The sequence below is a fragment of the Meriones unguiculatus genome, chromosome 11 (genome assembly GCF_030254825.1).
Source record: "Meriones unguiculatus strain TT.TT164.6M chromosome 11, Bangor_MerUng_6.1, whole genome shotgun sequence".
Classification (NCBI taxonomy): Eukaryota; Metazoa; Chordata; class Mammalia; order Rodentia; family Muridae; genus Meriones; species Meriones unguiculatus.
Genome location: NC_083359.1, coordinates 55,725,606 through 55,743,464, shown reverse-complemented (window position 1 = coordinate 55,743,464; position 17,859 = coordinate 55,725,606).

Sequence of the window (17,859 nt, the reverse complement as noted above, 5' to 3'; positions counted from 1 at the left end):
ATCCCTCCTGCTGTGGTGTCCTGAGTGCTGGGGTTACTGCTGCGCACTACCAGGTTCGCTTAGGTGACAGCAGCAACAAAGGAACAAGATCCAAGACTTAGTGACAGCAAAAACAAACAAACCCCGCTGAACAAAAACAAAAATATGTCTTAGGGGAGCTGTGTGCTTTGGTCCCTGTTTATGGACACCGTGTGTGTCCGTGTGTGGTGTGTATGTATGTGCTATGTGTGTATATGTGTGTTGGGAGGGGAAACCCCAAGATCCAGGGCAATTCCATCCTTTGCAGACCATGTATAACACACAACTAGCCGACAGTGAGTGAAAAGTTCATAACTCAGGAGCCAGAACGGACCAGAGACAGGGCTTCCTAGCCAAGTCCCCTTGTTTTTATAACTCTGCTGGGAAGCAGAGCTGGCCATCATCAGTCAGCTCTCTGAGGTCCTCTGGTTCTGCCTGACTAGAAGTCCTTGGCAGGCATGGAGTTCCTCCAGCGTTGGCCTTTAGCAGCTTTGGGTCTCTCAGCATCGGACAGTGCAGTGACAGTGGTGGCAGCGGGCAGGAAAAGCAGCAGTGGACCCTTCTGGACTAAGCTCTCCTCCAGGACTACTGCCCTCACCCACAGGTATTATAGCGCTTGTGCCAACCCATGGGTCCCCGAGCCTTTAGAAGCAGCAGGCAGCATCAAACCTTCCAGGGAGGCCTGGGCATCAGGACTCCTCAGCTGTTCACAGCAGCTAGTGTTTCACTTCCTGGTCTTGGGTATCTGAGACCCTTGACTCCACAGGCTTAACAGCTCTTTGGAACCTTCCCAGTGACCAGAGCCTGTAGTGTCTTTTCTCTGGCCCTTGACAACCTTCAGCCCCAGCTCTCCATCTCCCCTATTTCCACCATCTCCTGCCCTGGCTACTCTCTCACACTTCAGCTGTCTTTACTTCAGTGGTTGGGTAGTCGGCCATTCTTCCGTTAGGCAGCTAGCTGCCTTCCTACTTCTTCAGCTAGCCTGCTGCCTGCTCTCATGGCTGCTGCTGCCCCTCAGCCCCAATGTTTCTGCCGCTCTGCTGTCTGTGGGTGCTTTTTTCTTGTGTCACCAGCTCAGCCCACACTACTAAAAGTAGAGAAGAGAAGAACTCCCAAGAGAAGCTTTTTATTGGGTCTAAAGAATGGCAGGATGTCTCCCAGCCAAGCCACACAGATGGGAAGATTAGAAGTGTTTGGAGCAATCACAATGCATCTCATGTGCAGTATGGATTTGTGATTTCACTAAAAAACAATAATCCTTCAGCTAGGCCAGGAGAGGAAGTACTCTCTTCTGGAAGGTGGAGTTGGTTGACTGGTCATCTAGAGTTTACCAAGGCAAAAATGTTTGATACAAACTGTTTGAAACAGTTCTGGCTGACACTGGCCTTCAGGAGGCAGTGCACTTTATCATGGTGCCTGTAAAGGAGCCAGAATGGCTGGTGCTAGCAAAAAGGTAGACCAGCTTATTGGTTTATTTATTTGTTTGTTTGTTTGTTTGTATAGGATATCACTGTGTGGCCCAGGCTGTCCTGGAACTTACTATGTAGACCAGGCTGGCCTTGAACTCAGAAACATTCCTGCCTTTGCTTCCTGAGAGCTGGGATTAAAGGCATTATCACTCTCCTTGAGGCTGGCTGGCTTTTAGACTGACAGTCTTTTTGCTCAAGGTAGCTGGGACAAAAAGGGGAAACCCAACAGCTGCTAATTAGGGAGTTATAACACCCTTTTCCTTAATATTTTTGCTTATTTGCAGGAGAATTAACATTAGGAGGGGTGTTTCAATAAGGATTAATCACTAACACAAGAACTGATTTTAAGCTCATTAAAGATGCTTTAACAGTGCTTAACATTTGCCCAGCACCCCAGGGATAGGCAGCTTCCCTTCCCTCCTCTGTCTTAGTCACCCTCTCTTTCTCTCAAAGCTTCCAGCCCCTGCCCTATGCGTAAGATAACTAGACAAACAGGGCCTGGTCCTGAATTAGACTCTGGGTGGCAAAGCTCATGACAGGCTTCTTTAAGGTGACAGGCTTCTTTTGAACCAAAGATGATTGAATGCAATGGTAGCCACTGAGGTGTGTCTCCTGATTGGGGCACTTCGAGGAAGATTGCCTCCCATTTCTGATGAAGACAGTAGAGTAGCCCAACAGGGCTCAGGATGTGAAGAAAATGCTGTCTGTTTTCATATTTTTTCCCATTAGAAGTTCTCTAGAGGGTTTGGATTGATATAAGCCTTCTGGTCCTGTGAGCCCTAAAGCTCATTTTATTAATTCCGTATATTCTGCCTGAAGGTAACATTGTCACAGGGCTCCCCTGGGAGGGCTATCTCAGCAGCACTTTCTTACAAAGGGTCCCATGGCTTAGCACATCTTATTTCATCTCACACCACACTCCACTCACTAAACTATTTCTAGCATTTTCTTTCAGAGTGTTGTGCATGTCTCTTCCACCACAGGGCCTTTGCATATGCTGTGCACAACATCCACAAGGGCTGGAGACTCTGTGATATGTTCAGCTGCCACAGTCTCCTGGACTCTACGTCAGAAACTGCTCAAGTGTCCTTTTGTGTGGCTATGACAAACACCAAGACTAAAAGCAATTTAGAGGAGGGGTTTACTTCAGCTTCCATCATTGTGGGAAGTCGGGACAGAAATTCCAGCAGGAACTTGAAGCAAAATGGAAATGATGAAGGAAATGTTGTTTGTTGGCTAATTGGTCTGTGCTTGCTGGCACTTTTAATATAGCCCAGAACCAGCTTTCCCCAACTGGTGCTACCAATAGAAGGCCCAGCCTGCCTATGTCAGTTAACAACGGGGACAGGGCCCCCACAGTCACACCCGCAGGCCAGTATGAACTGTGACATCCCTCTGTGAGACTCTCCTCTCAGGTAATGGTAGGCTGTGTCAAGTTGACATTTAAAGCTAATTAGGAAAAGATAAAGTGCTTTGTATTGCTCAGGAACAGCAAGCGACACAAACTATGTATTTGAGTGAGTTCCACAGGGGCCCCAAGCCTGAAGTGGGTAGCAGCCCGAGGGGGTGTTGGGTATGGCATGGGTTACATCACAGCAGAAGACCTCACTTAAGAAAGTTAGATCTTTTAGAAAGAGCAGTAAGTCCTTGACCCGGGGGTGGGGAGGGGGGGTGTCCTTGAGAAACGCAAAGCGACCAGGCTTTGCGCTGCAGCCGCATCAATGAAAGGAAGCCCGAGACCACTAGCCACGCCTCTGTGCAGAAGGCGTCCACAGCGCAGAGTGCGCCGGAAGTGCTGCCCAGCGCTGCCCGTCTTTGGCCCATCTACCCTCCTCATCTTTCTCATTTCTGCAGGCTCCTCAGTTTCCAGGAAAGGCAGACTCCGGCGTGAGGGTGGGGCTCACGGGGCCTGACAGAGTACCCTGTGTCACTCTCCCTAATTCCTGACCTGGTTATAATTGAGGTGTGTGCTTGTGAAGGTTAGTAAGCACAAGGACGTGCTTGTGCTTACATCCTCCTTGTACCCTCCGTAGTTCCCAGAGCCCACCAGCTGCTCATCCTCCTGTGCACCCACCTTAGTGCCCTATGGATGGCCTGTAATTGCTTAGCGAAGCTTGTGTGGAGTGGCCAGAGAAGCAAGTGCGTGACCGCGAAGGGAGGCACCACTCCAAACTCTATTTTAAGTTAGTGTTCTCAAATTTTCATGCCACTCATCAGTTCTTGTCACCTGTGGCTGGCTGGCTGAAGAGGTGCCACAAAACCACAAAAACAGTGTCTTGACTTGGTTTCTCTGCTCTAGGCTCCCATGTTCCGGTGGTCATCCACTGGCTCATCGCATCAGTGCCTACGAAGAGCGAGCTGGATGCCGGGCACTGCGGCGGTGGCAAGAAAGAAGAGTGAATGGAAGAAATCGGTGTTTGTTCTTGTGACCACGTACAGAGTCTAGCAAAAGCCATGGGTATCAAAGAAATGAGACAAATTACTTGCATTGTAGCTGTGACAAGTCCAGTGAGGCAATCCTCTCCTGGGTGGGAGGCCTTCTTAAAAGTGTGGTGATCATGGAAAAGGACTGCTTTGGCAAGAGGAAAAAAAAAAGAGGAACGGACAAGTCCAGCAATGTACGCTGTGATGGCAGCATCCTAGGAGCTCAAGACTAATGTGGGCTACATGACAAGCTCAAGCCCAGCCTGAATAACGTAGAGAGACCCTGTCTCAAAATAAAAGTTAAAAGATCAGACGGGTGGGTAGCCTAGAGGTAGTATGCTCGCCCAGCATGCAGGAGGCCAAACGGGGTAGGGGAGGAGGGCTATGTGCTGGGAGAAACAGCAAACACCGGGGCAGGATGAGGCTGTCAAGAGAGTCTGAGCAAGGCTGGAGGCAGGCATGCGACCACTGCCGGTGGACATGGCCACCTCTCAAAGGACAAGTTCCTGGAGACTCTGGGTGGCCACTTAGGCGTAATTGCTTGGACCCTTTTTGCCTGGGGTGGTCATAGCGAATGGCTGAGGGGGTGGGTGGTCCTTTTTCTCACAGGCAGGCCTTGTCCTCCAGGTGAGCCTCTGCTGGCAGGAGTTGAAACTGATTCCCGGCTGGGAATGGAACTTGCAGGTATGGCTAACGGCGATGGCAGAAACACTGCACCAAGGAAAATAAAAAAGGAATCAAACTTCAGAAAGGCTGACTGGTTGACAGCAAAGCCAGGCCGTGGTGAACCAGAATGCTCTCCTGGGCCTTGCTCAGTGATGTGTGTTCACTTGGCAGTCTACAGAAAACAGGGCTAAAGTTGGTTTGGACATTTATGGGAAGTAGTGGAAGGCTAATATTTTGGAGCCTGGAAGCATCGACTAGTGGGTCATTTAGGGGTTTTCCTCAGCTGAGATTCTCTTCATCCACCCACAGTGGTACTTACTGAATGAAACAAAGTGCCAGCATTTTCCTTCTGAGGGGTCATTTTTCCCCAAGGTGTGAACTGTATTTTATATATAATACGTCACAGTTTTCTGATCCAAGTCATTAAATTAATGTTGTTTATTTGGCTATACTGTACCTCCACTGGCATATGGGAGCTGTGGGTGGACGCGGACTTTCATTTTGCAGTGCTGGGAAACCCAGACTTAGGTGATGCTCAGGATTTTCATCACACTTTTGCCTGAGGCTCTGTAGAGCCTGAAGCCTTGAATTGCTTTTGTGGGCGAAGTAATTATGAGGCCTCTTTATTGGCACTGTTTTCCCTAAGATCTCCATATTTGCTAATATTCTTGGCCTGCTGGGAAATGAAATTATTTATAACCCGTGAAGCTGGGAATTTCTAAGTCATAAAGCCAAAGGAGCACTTTCTAGAAAACCTCATGGGCGTCATTTTCACAGCAAAGTGTAGCCTTCCTCCCTCTCCTTTCTTCCCCTTATCGCTTCCTCTTCTGAGGTGCTGGGGATTGATCCCAGGGCTGTAGAGTACTGTGTTCCCACACTACCCATACCAGCCTTCAGGGAGCTTATTTGGTGGCCAGCCTGCTTTGCTGACCAAACTTTGGCCAGGTTTCTGAACCATTTCTGAGGCCCAATGGGGCGTGTCTGTAGAGTTCAGGGTACAGTCTAGCTGCAGCCAAGTAAAGAGCTCCGCCTCCGACACGGTTAGAGAGAACTCTGCCCTGCGCATCTGAGCTGATTTGCTTCCTGGTCTTCCCAGTGTCGCCCAGGAGGTGTCTGGTCACCCTGTTGGTTTAGAGTTCTCCTCCCCACACCCTGTTATTTCTTCTTAGTACTTCCATCCGTTGATCCCACCCCATCCTCGGCTGCAGTGATGTTCATCTTCACTGTCAGTTTGAGGGGCTTGAAATCGCCTAGGAGACACACCTCTGCGCATGACTGTGTTTCCCGAGGACCCTAACGGAGGAGAAGACGCACCCTGAACGTAGGTGCGTTGTATGCTCTCAGGCTCACTGGATCGCAGAAGCAAAGCAGGGCTGGACCTGCAGATACTAGGAATACTGGCTGCTATGGAGTTTTGTTTCGTTTTGTTTACTTTTTCGAGGCAGGGTTTCCGTGCATAGCTCTGACTGGCCTGTAGACCAAAATAGCCTTGAACTCAGATCTGCCTCTGCCTCCTGAGTGCTAGGATTAAAGGTGTAGGTCGCCACCACCTGGCTTACAGACTGTTTTTTTTTTTTTAATCGTTTTTTAAAGTGTGCATGGGAGTCCAGCTTAGTGCCAGCACTCACTGCTCTGCTTTTTGGTCAGCCAAGATGGGTAGTCCAAATTGCAAGTTCCAGCCATCAGCAACTGTTTCCTCCTAAACTGTGGTACAATAAATCCTTCTTCCCTTAAGTTGCTTTCTGTCAGGTATTTAGGCATGCCACCCTACAGAACTTTTACTCCCCACCTGCCCATATGACATGGCATTGAGTCCAGGCTTTCTCTGACTGTAAGACCCTGTTGTCGAGGTTTCTGCACCTATAACAATGGTCCCAGTGAAGTCTTCTTTGCCATACTTTAACAAATACGATTAGATTTTTTTTTCTTTAACACACATTTAATCAAATGGGATTTTTGGCATAGTCAATATGCAATTACATTCCAGTAAGAAATAATGACAGGCTCTTATTGAACCTATATAAATAGCCTATGTAACCGTAAACATCAGTTCCACTTAGATCTCCATAATGATTAATTTGTTTGCATTTCTATCCCCATCCCCAGGTTTATAACAATATTTGGCCATAAAAAGTAAGTGAATTTCCAAAGGCTTGCTTTTTGGCTATTGTTACTGTTTCACAGACAGAACCAATCAGTTAATGCCATTTAATTTTCAGAACTGTTCTTTTTCAACTGTCCTGAAGACATATTGTCTTAGACTCTATATTAATAGCACTTCTAAAGCTAAGGCTAGAGTATCCTGAGTACAGGAGAGATCTGAGGTTCATAGAGAGGTCAAGGTCCATCTGGCAAATAATAATAATAATAATAATAATAATAATAATAATAATGTATGTTAAGATCTTTCATAGAATTATTGTTTCCTTTTGAAAATTTAAAGTTCAATTGGGACAAAATGATATTTAAAGATTGTTTCAATGTGCTATAAGTATAAAAAGTAAATACTGCTTTGAAGATGGAACAAAAAGGTAGGATATTAATTTTTTAGAGTGAAATGTCATTAAATAAAATATATTATTTAAAACAAATGCCTCATTCCAGTTCATGTGGGGATAAACTGGCAAAGAAAGGTGAGGATGGATTAAACAAGAAGGAATTCACTTATGTCAACTGAAATAAAATATTGAGATGGACATGGTAGTACACATTTTTAATCCCAGCACGTGGGAGGTAAAGGCAGGCAGATCTCTGTGATTTGGAGCCAGCCTGGTCTACATAGTGAAACCCTATCTCAGACAAACAAATGAACAAATAATCATAATACAGTCAGTTCATTCATTCAGTCAGTCTTGGGAATTCCTTTTTTTTTCTTTGACTATGGGCCAAGTGTCCAGTTTCTACAAAGCTGGGTGCTTTTTATCTGTTTTCTGCTCAGTTTTGTCCTTGTGGCAGGAAAGTGGCATGACTGTGTTCCAGTCAAACTTTGTTAATAGCTGGTCAGGGTTGTCCAGAGAGCTATGGTCTGCTGACCTTCATTCTAGAATTTAGACCAAAACAACTCAGAGTTTCTCTTTGTCATTTGGTTGAGTTTGGCACGTCCAATACCAGTATTTGCTGAGAAGCCTACCTTTATAGGCAAGTGACAGGTCCTTTGGGCTCAACAGTCAGGACTCCTGGTTCAGTTTGGTTTTTCTATGTTGCCTTGTTGACAAAGAGTTTCTTTATATAGCTCTGCTCCAACCTGAGCTCACTACTCTTCTGTCCAATCTCCCCAGTGATGGGATTACAAATGCTCACTACTGTGCCAGCCAACACAGGTTCTTTATTGATGCTCTTTTGTTATTTTTTCCTGACCTTAGTTTGCAGCCAAAACCTTTATAGATGTAAGGCAAAGGGAGCTACTGTCCAGGCATAGCAGGGCTAGGCCGCCTTGCTGTGCGGGAGTAGAGGAGTAGAGGAGAGTCTCATGGTAAGATTTGCTAAGCAGCCTGTTGTGTCAGAGTGCCAGCAGCCACACCGTCCCAGCCAGAGTGGGAACTTGCTGTCAGTGTTACTTAAACCTTGAGACAGACTTAAAATATTATTTATTTGGTGAGTCGGGGGGATGAGGTGTCCCCCAGAGGACATGTGGGGGACAGAGGACAACTTGCAGGCATTCTCATTTTCTTCCATGTTGCTCTGGGGGCTCAAACTCAGGTCGTCAGGAAGCTTCACCCTCTAACCAAGCTCTCTGGCCCCATATTGTAAAGGAAATGAATTCACTGACTTTTTTTTTTTTTTTGGTGTAAATCTTTATATGTGAATATTAGGAAGTTTCATATTAAAGAAAAATGTATGGCTGTTTTTGGGCAAGAATCACTAAATTATTTAAATTGAATCATAATAAAACCAATGTTTCTTCTTGACAAGTAGAAATAACTAAGATTGATGTCATAATTAAACTGCTGTAATAAATCATTTGAAAAATATCATGTATAACTATTTTTTAAAGATTTTATTGAGCTTTCATTTTATTATACATATAGATTTGGTCTTTTGAGACAGGGTTTTTTTGTATAGCCCTGGCTATCTTTGACTCGCTTTGTGGACCAGGCTGGCCTTGAGCTCATAGAGCTCTACCTGCCTTTGCCAAGTGCTGAGATTAAAAGCATGTGCCTTCATGCCCGGTGATCTTTTATTTTATGTATATAACTTTCTCCTGCATGCATTCTGTGCACTGTGTGCATGCCTGGTGCCCACTGAGACTGGAAAAAGGCACTGGACCCCCTAAAACAGGCTGTGAACCACCACATGAATACTAGGAACAGAATCTGGGTCCGGAAATGGTAAGTTATAATTTGGAGGGGCCTCCTCTCATCACCCATTCTAACTCCCAAATAAATGACACAGAGACCTATTAGATTTATTAATAAGGTTTAGGCTTTATAACTGGGAAAATATGATCTATTCCAACCCATCTAAACCAGTCTTGCTATTTCTCAGCCTTATTTCCTGAGTTACTTGCCATATTGGTCTTGCCTGGGCTGCTTCTGCTCCATCAGGTCAGCCACATCCTTTTCTCTCTTTTCTTCCTTCTTCTCTCTTTTTTTCCCCTCATGGTCCCGACCTGAGACCCCACGACTGGGAATGGAAGTTCTGCCTACTGTCCTCTCTTGCCCAGCTATAGGCTGTCAGCAACTTTATTAACCACATCAAAGATAACTGGGGAGCAAAGTTTACACAACATTGATCATTGAACATAACAATGTCCAAATTCAGACTACAACCGGATCGGGGCCCGGGATTCACATCTGAATACACAGAGCACCAGATCAACCCCCAACATGGTCCTCTACAAGAGCGTCAAGAGCTCTTAACCTCTGAGCCATCTCTCCAGGCCCTGAATAATGATTTTTTTAAAATACTTTTTCTTTTGTGAGGTAAAAGATAATGCCTTTATGCTACCCATGGTGATCTGGAAAATCTATAGCAGCTGGGAGGACGGATAGTGGGCTTCTCTAGCCTGGGTTTCTTCCCCAGCACAGCAAAATAAAATCTCACACAAACACACACACACACACACACACACACACACACACACACACACACAAGACATTTTTAAGATTTTACTGTTCTGAATAAGGAAAATGAATAAAAGCATAGCAAAAAAAATCTGAACTGTCAGAAGATTAAAAACAAGATATGAACCTATATTATAAATGTTTAAAGACCACCCACAGCTATAAACAAACTTAAAAATATGCATTAGGGCTGTGAAGATGGCTCAGTTGGTAAAGTGCTTGCTGTGTAAACATGAGGACCTGCGTTTAGTCCCTAGAACCATTGTAAACAAGCTGGATTCCGTGGCCCAGCCTTGCAACCCAGCACTGGGGAGGTGGGGACAAGAGGATCCCTTGGGCTCAGCCTAGCAGGACTGATGAGACTAAGGCCAGTTAGAGACTGTCTCACAAAGCAAGGGTGGACTGGCAAGGTAGCTCAGCCAGGGCTTTAGTGACCCTGACCATTCTGTGATTTGATAGGATGAGAAAAAGCCCTACAACCCCCATTCATCCCTGCCATTTGATGACTTAGGGACCAGCCGACAGTCAGTCTCTTTGAGCCTCGTTTGCTCACAGGATTAATGCAAGGATAAGAAACACCATCAAGAAGAGTTCATGCATAGTAGATACTTCTGCAAGTTAGTTCCCTCCTTCTTCCACTGCTACCTTAACCCTTGCTCTTCCCACCTTCTGCAGCTCAGAGGGTTCTGTGGCTCCTCCACCAAGTACTGAATTGGAGGTGCACACAGAAAGAGATACTTGGAGTTCTTTCACCATAACTAAGAAACAAGTCAGACACCAGCAAGAACTCCCTTCAAGAGCCTTCAACATGAAAACAAGCACAAATGGCGTCTATAGATCCTCAGTCCTTAGGATCTTTAAGACTAGGCCCTCTGACTTAGGATGAGATTTGAAGATGCCCTCCAGGGCTTTCAGGGTACATGAGCTTTAGGGGAGGAGGTTTATGTAAGAAGATGTGGGTGGAAAGAATGATGGTGAAGCCTGCGTCCCAACCCCCAGGATTTGTAAATGTTACCTTTCTTGGAAGAGGACTTGGAAGAGGCTGAGCTTCTTAGTTAGTGTGATGGTTTAAAGAGAATGGTCCCCTTAGGCTTGTATATTTGAATACTTGGTCCCCACTTGGCGGAACTATTTAGGCAGGAATAGGAGGTTTGTCACTTAGAGCAGGCTTCAAGGTTTCAAAAACCCATGACAACCCCAGTTACCCTCTTTGCCTACCTGTCTCTCTCTTTCTGACTCTCTGTCTCTGTGTGTGTCTATCTCTGTCTCTTTCTCCCTCTCTGCTTCCTACTTACAGATAAGATGTAAGCTCTCAGCTACTGCTTCAGGGCCATGCCGGCCTCCCTGTCTGCCTGATGCCATGCTCCTCACCATGACCATCATGGTCTCACCCTCTGAAACTGTAATCCCCCAATAAACTCTTTCTTCTGGAAGTTGCCTTGGTCATGGTGCTTTATGACAGTGGGAGAAAAGTAACTGAGACAAATGGGAAATTATTTTACATGAATTAGTTATGGAGGGCTAGACACAGAAAAGAAAGTGACAATGAAAACAAAAATTGGAGAAACTTATTTTGAAGATGGAGAAAAGAGCCATAATTCAAAGAATGCAGCAGCTTCGGGATGGGGGCAGGGCACAAAAATGGTTTCTACTCTGAAGCTTCCAGAGAGAATAGAGTTCTGCTAATACCTTGATGTGATCTTGTAAGACCTATTTTGGACTTCTGAGGTCCAGAGCTTGAGATATTATTATTTGTTTTGTTTCACACCTTCAAAGTTTGTGACAATTTGTTCCAACAGTCAGAAAGAAACTAGTATAGATTGCTTTCAACACTGACAGAGAACAGGTGACTGCTCTATGGCCCTCAGCTGCTGATGGCTTTGAGCCTAGATTCTAGGATTCATTTGGTCAGAACAGCCTGAGGTGAAGATGGAGACTGAGACAGACATAGTACAAGGAGTAAGGACAAGGCTGAAAGTGAGTCTTATCCTGGAGATCAGCACTCCCTCCAGGGGGCAATGCCCTTACTGTCTTTGGAAAGCGCTAGCTGCTTTTATGAATAAACTTGGCAGGACTGCCAAGATTGTTTGTGACCTAAGAATTCCCACAAAGGTAGATGGGCTGTGTGACTCTGCTCTGTTTCTTAAGATGTCTAAGGAGGGCTTGGAGGAGCTGGAGACCCTCAGCCTTTAATGATGAGCCTGGGTCAGACATGTTAAAGTCTTAAAAGGATCCTATCAGATTAATGGTGGGAAGGCACCCATGATCAGTGGCAGAAGGCCAGTTCTCAGCACTGTTTTCATACAAAGAGCCATTTTCCAGGCACTCTTTGATGGAGGACACACCCTGATCCTGAGTTGGAGCCCAAGAGATAAGGGACATCCTCCCATTTTGCCTAAGGCCAGTCTTCAGAGCCTCAAGGAGCTGGAGGACCCTGCCTATAGACATGACCTGGCCTTCCTCCCAGGTCACAGAACAAGGCAGACAATAGAGCAGTGTCCTGACATTCACACCAACTGAATGATTACACTGCTGTTTAAGCATCACCTCACTGCAGGCTGGGTGTGTGTGTGTGTGTGTGTGTGTGTGTGTGTGTCTGAGCGCGCGCGTGCGTGTGCATGTACATGTGTGTGCTCCAGTTTCTGAAAATGGCTTTACACTGTCTATCCACCCTGAGGGGAGAGGAGTGAAAGAAGGGGCTTCTTATGCGTCCCAGAACATCATGCCCCGCATCAAATCCTGCTGCCATTTTCTTTCTCTTGCAGGTAAGCAAACAGAAGCTGGGAAAGATAAGTAATCTTCCCGAAGTCATGCAGATTTTATGTGGAAGAACAAGGCTCAGGCCAGACTCTTTCCACACAGATCTCAGGTGAGGCTGTGCTCCCTGGTGGGGGAAAACCGGTGAGCAAGAGAAGGAAGGTGGAGTGAGAATAGTGTTAGTACAGGATACACAGCAGACAATAGGATGGAAGAGTTGAAACTAGGACTGCCCTAGAAAACAAGCGCAGCTCTTGCCAAGAAAGGAAGTCAGACACTAACTATAGACCTCGGATGCAGCCAGAGGAACCCGGCAGCCTCAGGGCTTCACAGCATCTCCCACCGGTTATTTTCCATTCTCCTTGCTTGCCCCCTGCAGCGTCCTGCATTTAAATCGAGAAACTGAGAGGGAGAGCTAGGAAGTGGGTGAGCAGCATACCCACTCCCGAATTAGTTTTGGAGGAGAGAGAAGTAGAGTGTTGGCAGGGCAATTTTGAGAGAATCCACATCAAGGGGGGAAGGGGGCACTTCCCTGCTGGCTCAGGAGGAGGAAAAGGGCTCCTGGAGCCACCTGGGACCAGCGGCTGGCTGTGGGCATTTAATTCTTTCAGGACAGACTTGCTAAGCCCCTCCTAGGTGTTCAGCACTTGGCTAGGCCCGGTCAGGGGATGGGTCTGGTGGAGGATTTGTGTGGTTAAACTGTCAGGAAGGACTCTCTCCCAGAAGGAAAGCTTAGGGTAAAATCTGAGGGATTTAGGGATTAGCCTAGAAGGGAGAAAGTGGTCCCGGTACAGAACACCACAGGGCAGGTCCTAGCAGGAAAAGGACTAGCAAGCAGAGTTCCCTGTGGCCAGAGCAGATGGAGCTCGGAGAGGCATGGGTCAGTGAGGAGCGAGAAGCAGGTCATAACGTTTTTGTAAACCAGGGAGGGGTCTTGTCCTTCCTGTAATTAGACATCCTTGAACATTTAACTGGGATTTCAGAGTAGGATTCACATCTCTAAGGTCACCCCTGCTGCCCTGTGGAAAATAAACAAAAGTGATGCAAGTAAGAAGAGGTTAAAGTATGAAGAAGTAATTTGAAGTGTGTGAGCTGGGCTCTTGCTACATTGCCTAAGCTGTTCTTGAACACTTGGGTTCAAGTGATCCTCCTACTGCAGCCTCTCTAGTAGACGGGACTGCAGGAATGCGCTGGGCTACAAATAGCAATTAATGAGGCCCAGACAGGAGGCATGGTAGCATATTGTCTTAGTCACTGTTCTATTGCTGTGAAGAGACACATGACCAAGGCAACTGTTATTAAGAAAGGCATTTAATTGGGACTTGCTTCAAGTTTCAGAGGTTCAGTCCATGCCATGTGAGGAGCACAGCAGCACGAAGGGAGGTACTGGAGGAGCAGTGGAGAGCTACATCTTGATCCACAGAGAGAGAGAGACTGGACCTAGCATAAGCTTTTGAAACCCCAGAGCCCACCCCTGGAAACACACCTCCTCCAACAAGGCCACACCTCCTAATCCTTCTAATCCTCGCAAACCGTGCCACTCCCTGACTAAGCGTTTAAATATATGAGCCTATTGGCCATTCTTGTTCAGATCACCACACCTATTCTGGTCTGGAATGATGGAGGCAGACATTTACTGAAGGGAAAACCAACAAATGTTGTGATGAGTTGGTATAAAGAGCAGCTGAAGAGGAGCTAGGAGCACCCCTAGGGGCAGGTTATGGTAAGTTTCTGGAGTAGGGCACCAGACGTGGTTTCGGAGTCAGGCCCACCTCAGGCACACCAAGGGTGGATGCTTGTGCAGCTTCCTCCACACAGACAGAGTAAGTAGGCCAGAGTAGCTGCATATCTGAGCTTAGGCCAAAGTAGCTGCATATTTGAGCTTAGGGGTATGGAACTCTGCTGGGTAAGATTGAAGTCTGACATTTCTGGACAGCCTCCTCACTTGGTCCCTTTTCTCTGTGGGGTTCTCTCTCCATCTGATCTGGTAACCCCAAATCTATTAAGGAGCATCACATAGCCCTCAGAGAAAGATCACAGGCCTGGCCCTTTTCCGATAAGTAAACCTGCTCAGCAAGCACCTGGGAATTCCTAGAGATACCCACCCTATGCTAACAAGGTGTCTTGGTGTCTTGACTTTCCACCAATAACCTTACCTGGAGCTCTTCCCTCACCCATGGGATAATTAAGTACCCTGTTCTTCTCCTTCTTGTGATAGGACTGTGCTACTGCATGTAAATGAGGCACTGTGCAACTACGTGTGGATTAAGTATCCCTGGCATTCCTGACCCCACTGACCCAAACACATTCACCTTCAACACCCCTCCCATTGCCCAAAGTTTACAAATCTCTGATTTCAAATAAAAGTTCTTGGTGCTGCGTGCTATACCCTGTGTGATACCATCAGCCTTCCAGCATGGCCGCCTAAGATCCGTCCTCTCCTCCCTGGAGATTCGCCATTGAACTCCTGGGCTTGGCTGCCAGCTAGGCTGGCTGGAGCCTGCCAGACCACCAGAGTTTCTGGACTGTTTGAGGCCGATCGGTAGGCCATGTGCTGCCTGTCACTAACCTACATCCTGCCAGGTTTGCACCTCACTCACTGGACCTGCCTCCCGGCCCACTGGGCCTGGGCCTTATTGGACCAAACACAGGCTTTCACCCACATCCCTGCCATTAACAGTGGTTTAGCCAAAGGGCTGTACACTTTGGTACAGGCTTCTGTACCAATTTCCCAGATTTCCACTGCCTCTGATACTGACAAGCTCATTCTAATGAGCTAACTAACTATAACACTCGCGGAAAACTTTCCATACCCCTGCCTAGCCCACAGACCTTTCCCTAAAGTGCTTTAGCTGTTTCCTGAGCAAAACAGAACCCCGATCCTGGGGTGGGCAGCCGACAGTTGCATCCCGGACTTCCACTGGGTAGAGAGTGACGGGGGGGAGACTTACGCAGAGGTGCGTACCCATGGGAGTATTAACATAAAGGTGCTTTTTAAAGCCAGCCAAGGGGCAGTATCTCCTAAGGAGAGGGAGACACCCAGGCTGAAGCTGAGGCGTGCGGCCATTTAGAGATGCGGTGGAGGTAGCAAAGAAGCAGCAGCGCCTTCATTCAACTGCAGTGCTCCAGGTGATGGGATGGGAGAGGGTGGGGCCAGACAGGTAGTATTAAGGGAGGAAGCCGCTAAGGCAGCGGTTCTCAACCTGTGGGCCGTGGCTATCAGAAAACACATATTTCTAGTGGTCTTAGGAACAGAGACACTGCTCAGTAGCAAAATCACAGTTATGAAGCAGCAATGAAAATAAATCTATGGTAAGATTGTCAGAAGTATGTTTTCCGATGGTCATGACCCACAGGTTGAGAACCACTCTTGGGGGGCTTGCAGTCTAGACAGATGATGGTTGTATGAGCCCGATATTATGATACAACAAGATAAAGATTTTATAGATGTGGACTCAGGAAAAGGAGATAAATGAAATGTCTGTGGTCCCTGGTTCTCCAAGCTGGGTGGCTGGCATTATGTGTAGGGGGAGTCATGGAACTGGGAAAGATGGAAATCTAGGATGCAGACCTGGTAAGTATTCCAGACCTGGAATCTTCCCTGATCTCTCCTTTCCCCATGCTGTGTTCCTCCCTGCAGTTAGTCTCCAGTTCTCCCAAGAAGTCTGGTTGCTCCACTGTAGCCCTACACACACACACACACACACACACACACACACACACACACACGCGCGCACACATCACAGTAGTCCCAGGACCTGCCTGTCTTCATTTCCATCTCCATCCAGAGGTCCTGGTCCCCACCTCTTCCCAGACAATCTGGCCCCCTTGGCAGAAGTGTTTTCTAAAACCAGTGTCACTGTGACAGGCAAATAGACACAGCTTGGAGCCTTGCCCTCACCAAGGCGGGATGTTTTCTCAAAAACAGTTGCTTCATTTCCTGGTGTTGAGAAATCATGCTTGCTGACCTGCTTATATTTCACACTACTGGAAGAAAAGAGAGGAATCCGCCTGCACTAAACTGCACAGAGAGCCAGGTTAACCCTGTCCTGCTTGCCACCTTCCTCTCTGAGCTGCTCTAGCCCACTGCTCAGGGATCCAGACGCCTCTCTGTGGTCCCACTATACTGGGCACACACTCTCCCTGTCTTTATCATACGCCCTTGTTTTAGCCCTTCAATTTGAATATGCCCTGGGGGGTACTGGCTCAGGCCAGAGGCCACAGTTATTGGCTGAAACTTCTGTGACCTGAATGGCATTCATGGCTCCAGTTCAACACCCACACTCTCTGTGAAAAGCCCACCCATCACCCAGGCAGACACCTCTCTCCTTCCTTTAGACATGTTTGGTTTGTTTACTTCTCGTTGTTTATGGCTCCTTTCATCGACAATCCTTTGTGTGTGTTCTATAACTTCCAGGAGATCAAATCATGAGCCTGGGTCACATCTCATTTACCTCCCTCTGTAGCCTCCACCAAGATCTTTTCTGTGCAAGGGATGAGTTTTGACTTATGTGGGAAATGCAACATAGGGCCTGCTTATTGCTTCTCTGAAAAGATAACTAAGAGCAGGCTCCATCCAGACCAGGCTACAGAGAAATCGATTTGTTCATTCGACAAGTACTTTTTTATTTTAATTTTTCTTTTTTTTCTTTTTTGGTTTTTCAAGACAGGGGTTCGCTATGTCACTTTGGCTGTCCTGGAACTAGCTCTGTAGACCAGCTGGCCTCAAACTCAGAGATCTACCTGCCTCTGCCTCCCGAGTGCTAGGATTAAAGGTGTGTGCTATTACTGCCCAGCTACCAGTCTTTTTTTTAAAAGACAGGGTCTCACTATGTAACATAGGCTGGCCTGGAGCGTGTGGTCCTCCAACTTCTGCCCACCATGTGCTTTGATCCCAGCCTTCAGCAAACACACTTTCAGCATCTACCATGTGCCAGAAGTGAAGTGAGACACTAGGGATCTGGTAATTAATGAGGCTGATGAAGTTCTGCTTACACGGAAACTTTCTTCTGGTGAATCGAAAGGTCATCAACAAGAAGGAAATCACTGGGGAGCACAGAGTCCCAGGCTGAAAATAACCCAGAGTGGGGCGCGTCAGCACTGGGACACTTCTCTAGTAAGTGACCCACAGGATGAACTGCTGGGCCAGAGAAGGTCTGTGAAGAAGGGACAGTCCAGAGGGAGGGACAGATCAGGCAAAACTTTGAGGTTGGGGAAGATGGGGAGAAGAGATGGGGGACTGAATGAGTTTAAGCAGAGGGGAGGAAAGAGCAGCTGCAGTGTGTGTGTGTGTGTTTGTGTGTTTGTGTGTGTGTGTGTGTGTGTGTGTGTGTGAATGCCTCACAGGGAAGGGCCAACAGGAGGTGGTTCAGAGAAAAGCAGAAGCTCTGCCTCAGATGAGGACTTGCTTTTTTAATGTCTTCCTATGTATGCATGTGTGTGCAGGTCCCTAAAGGGGCCAG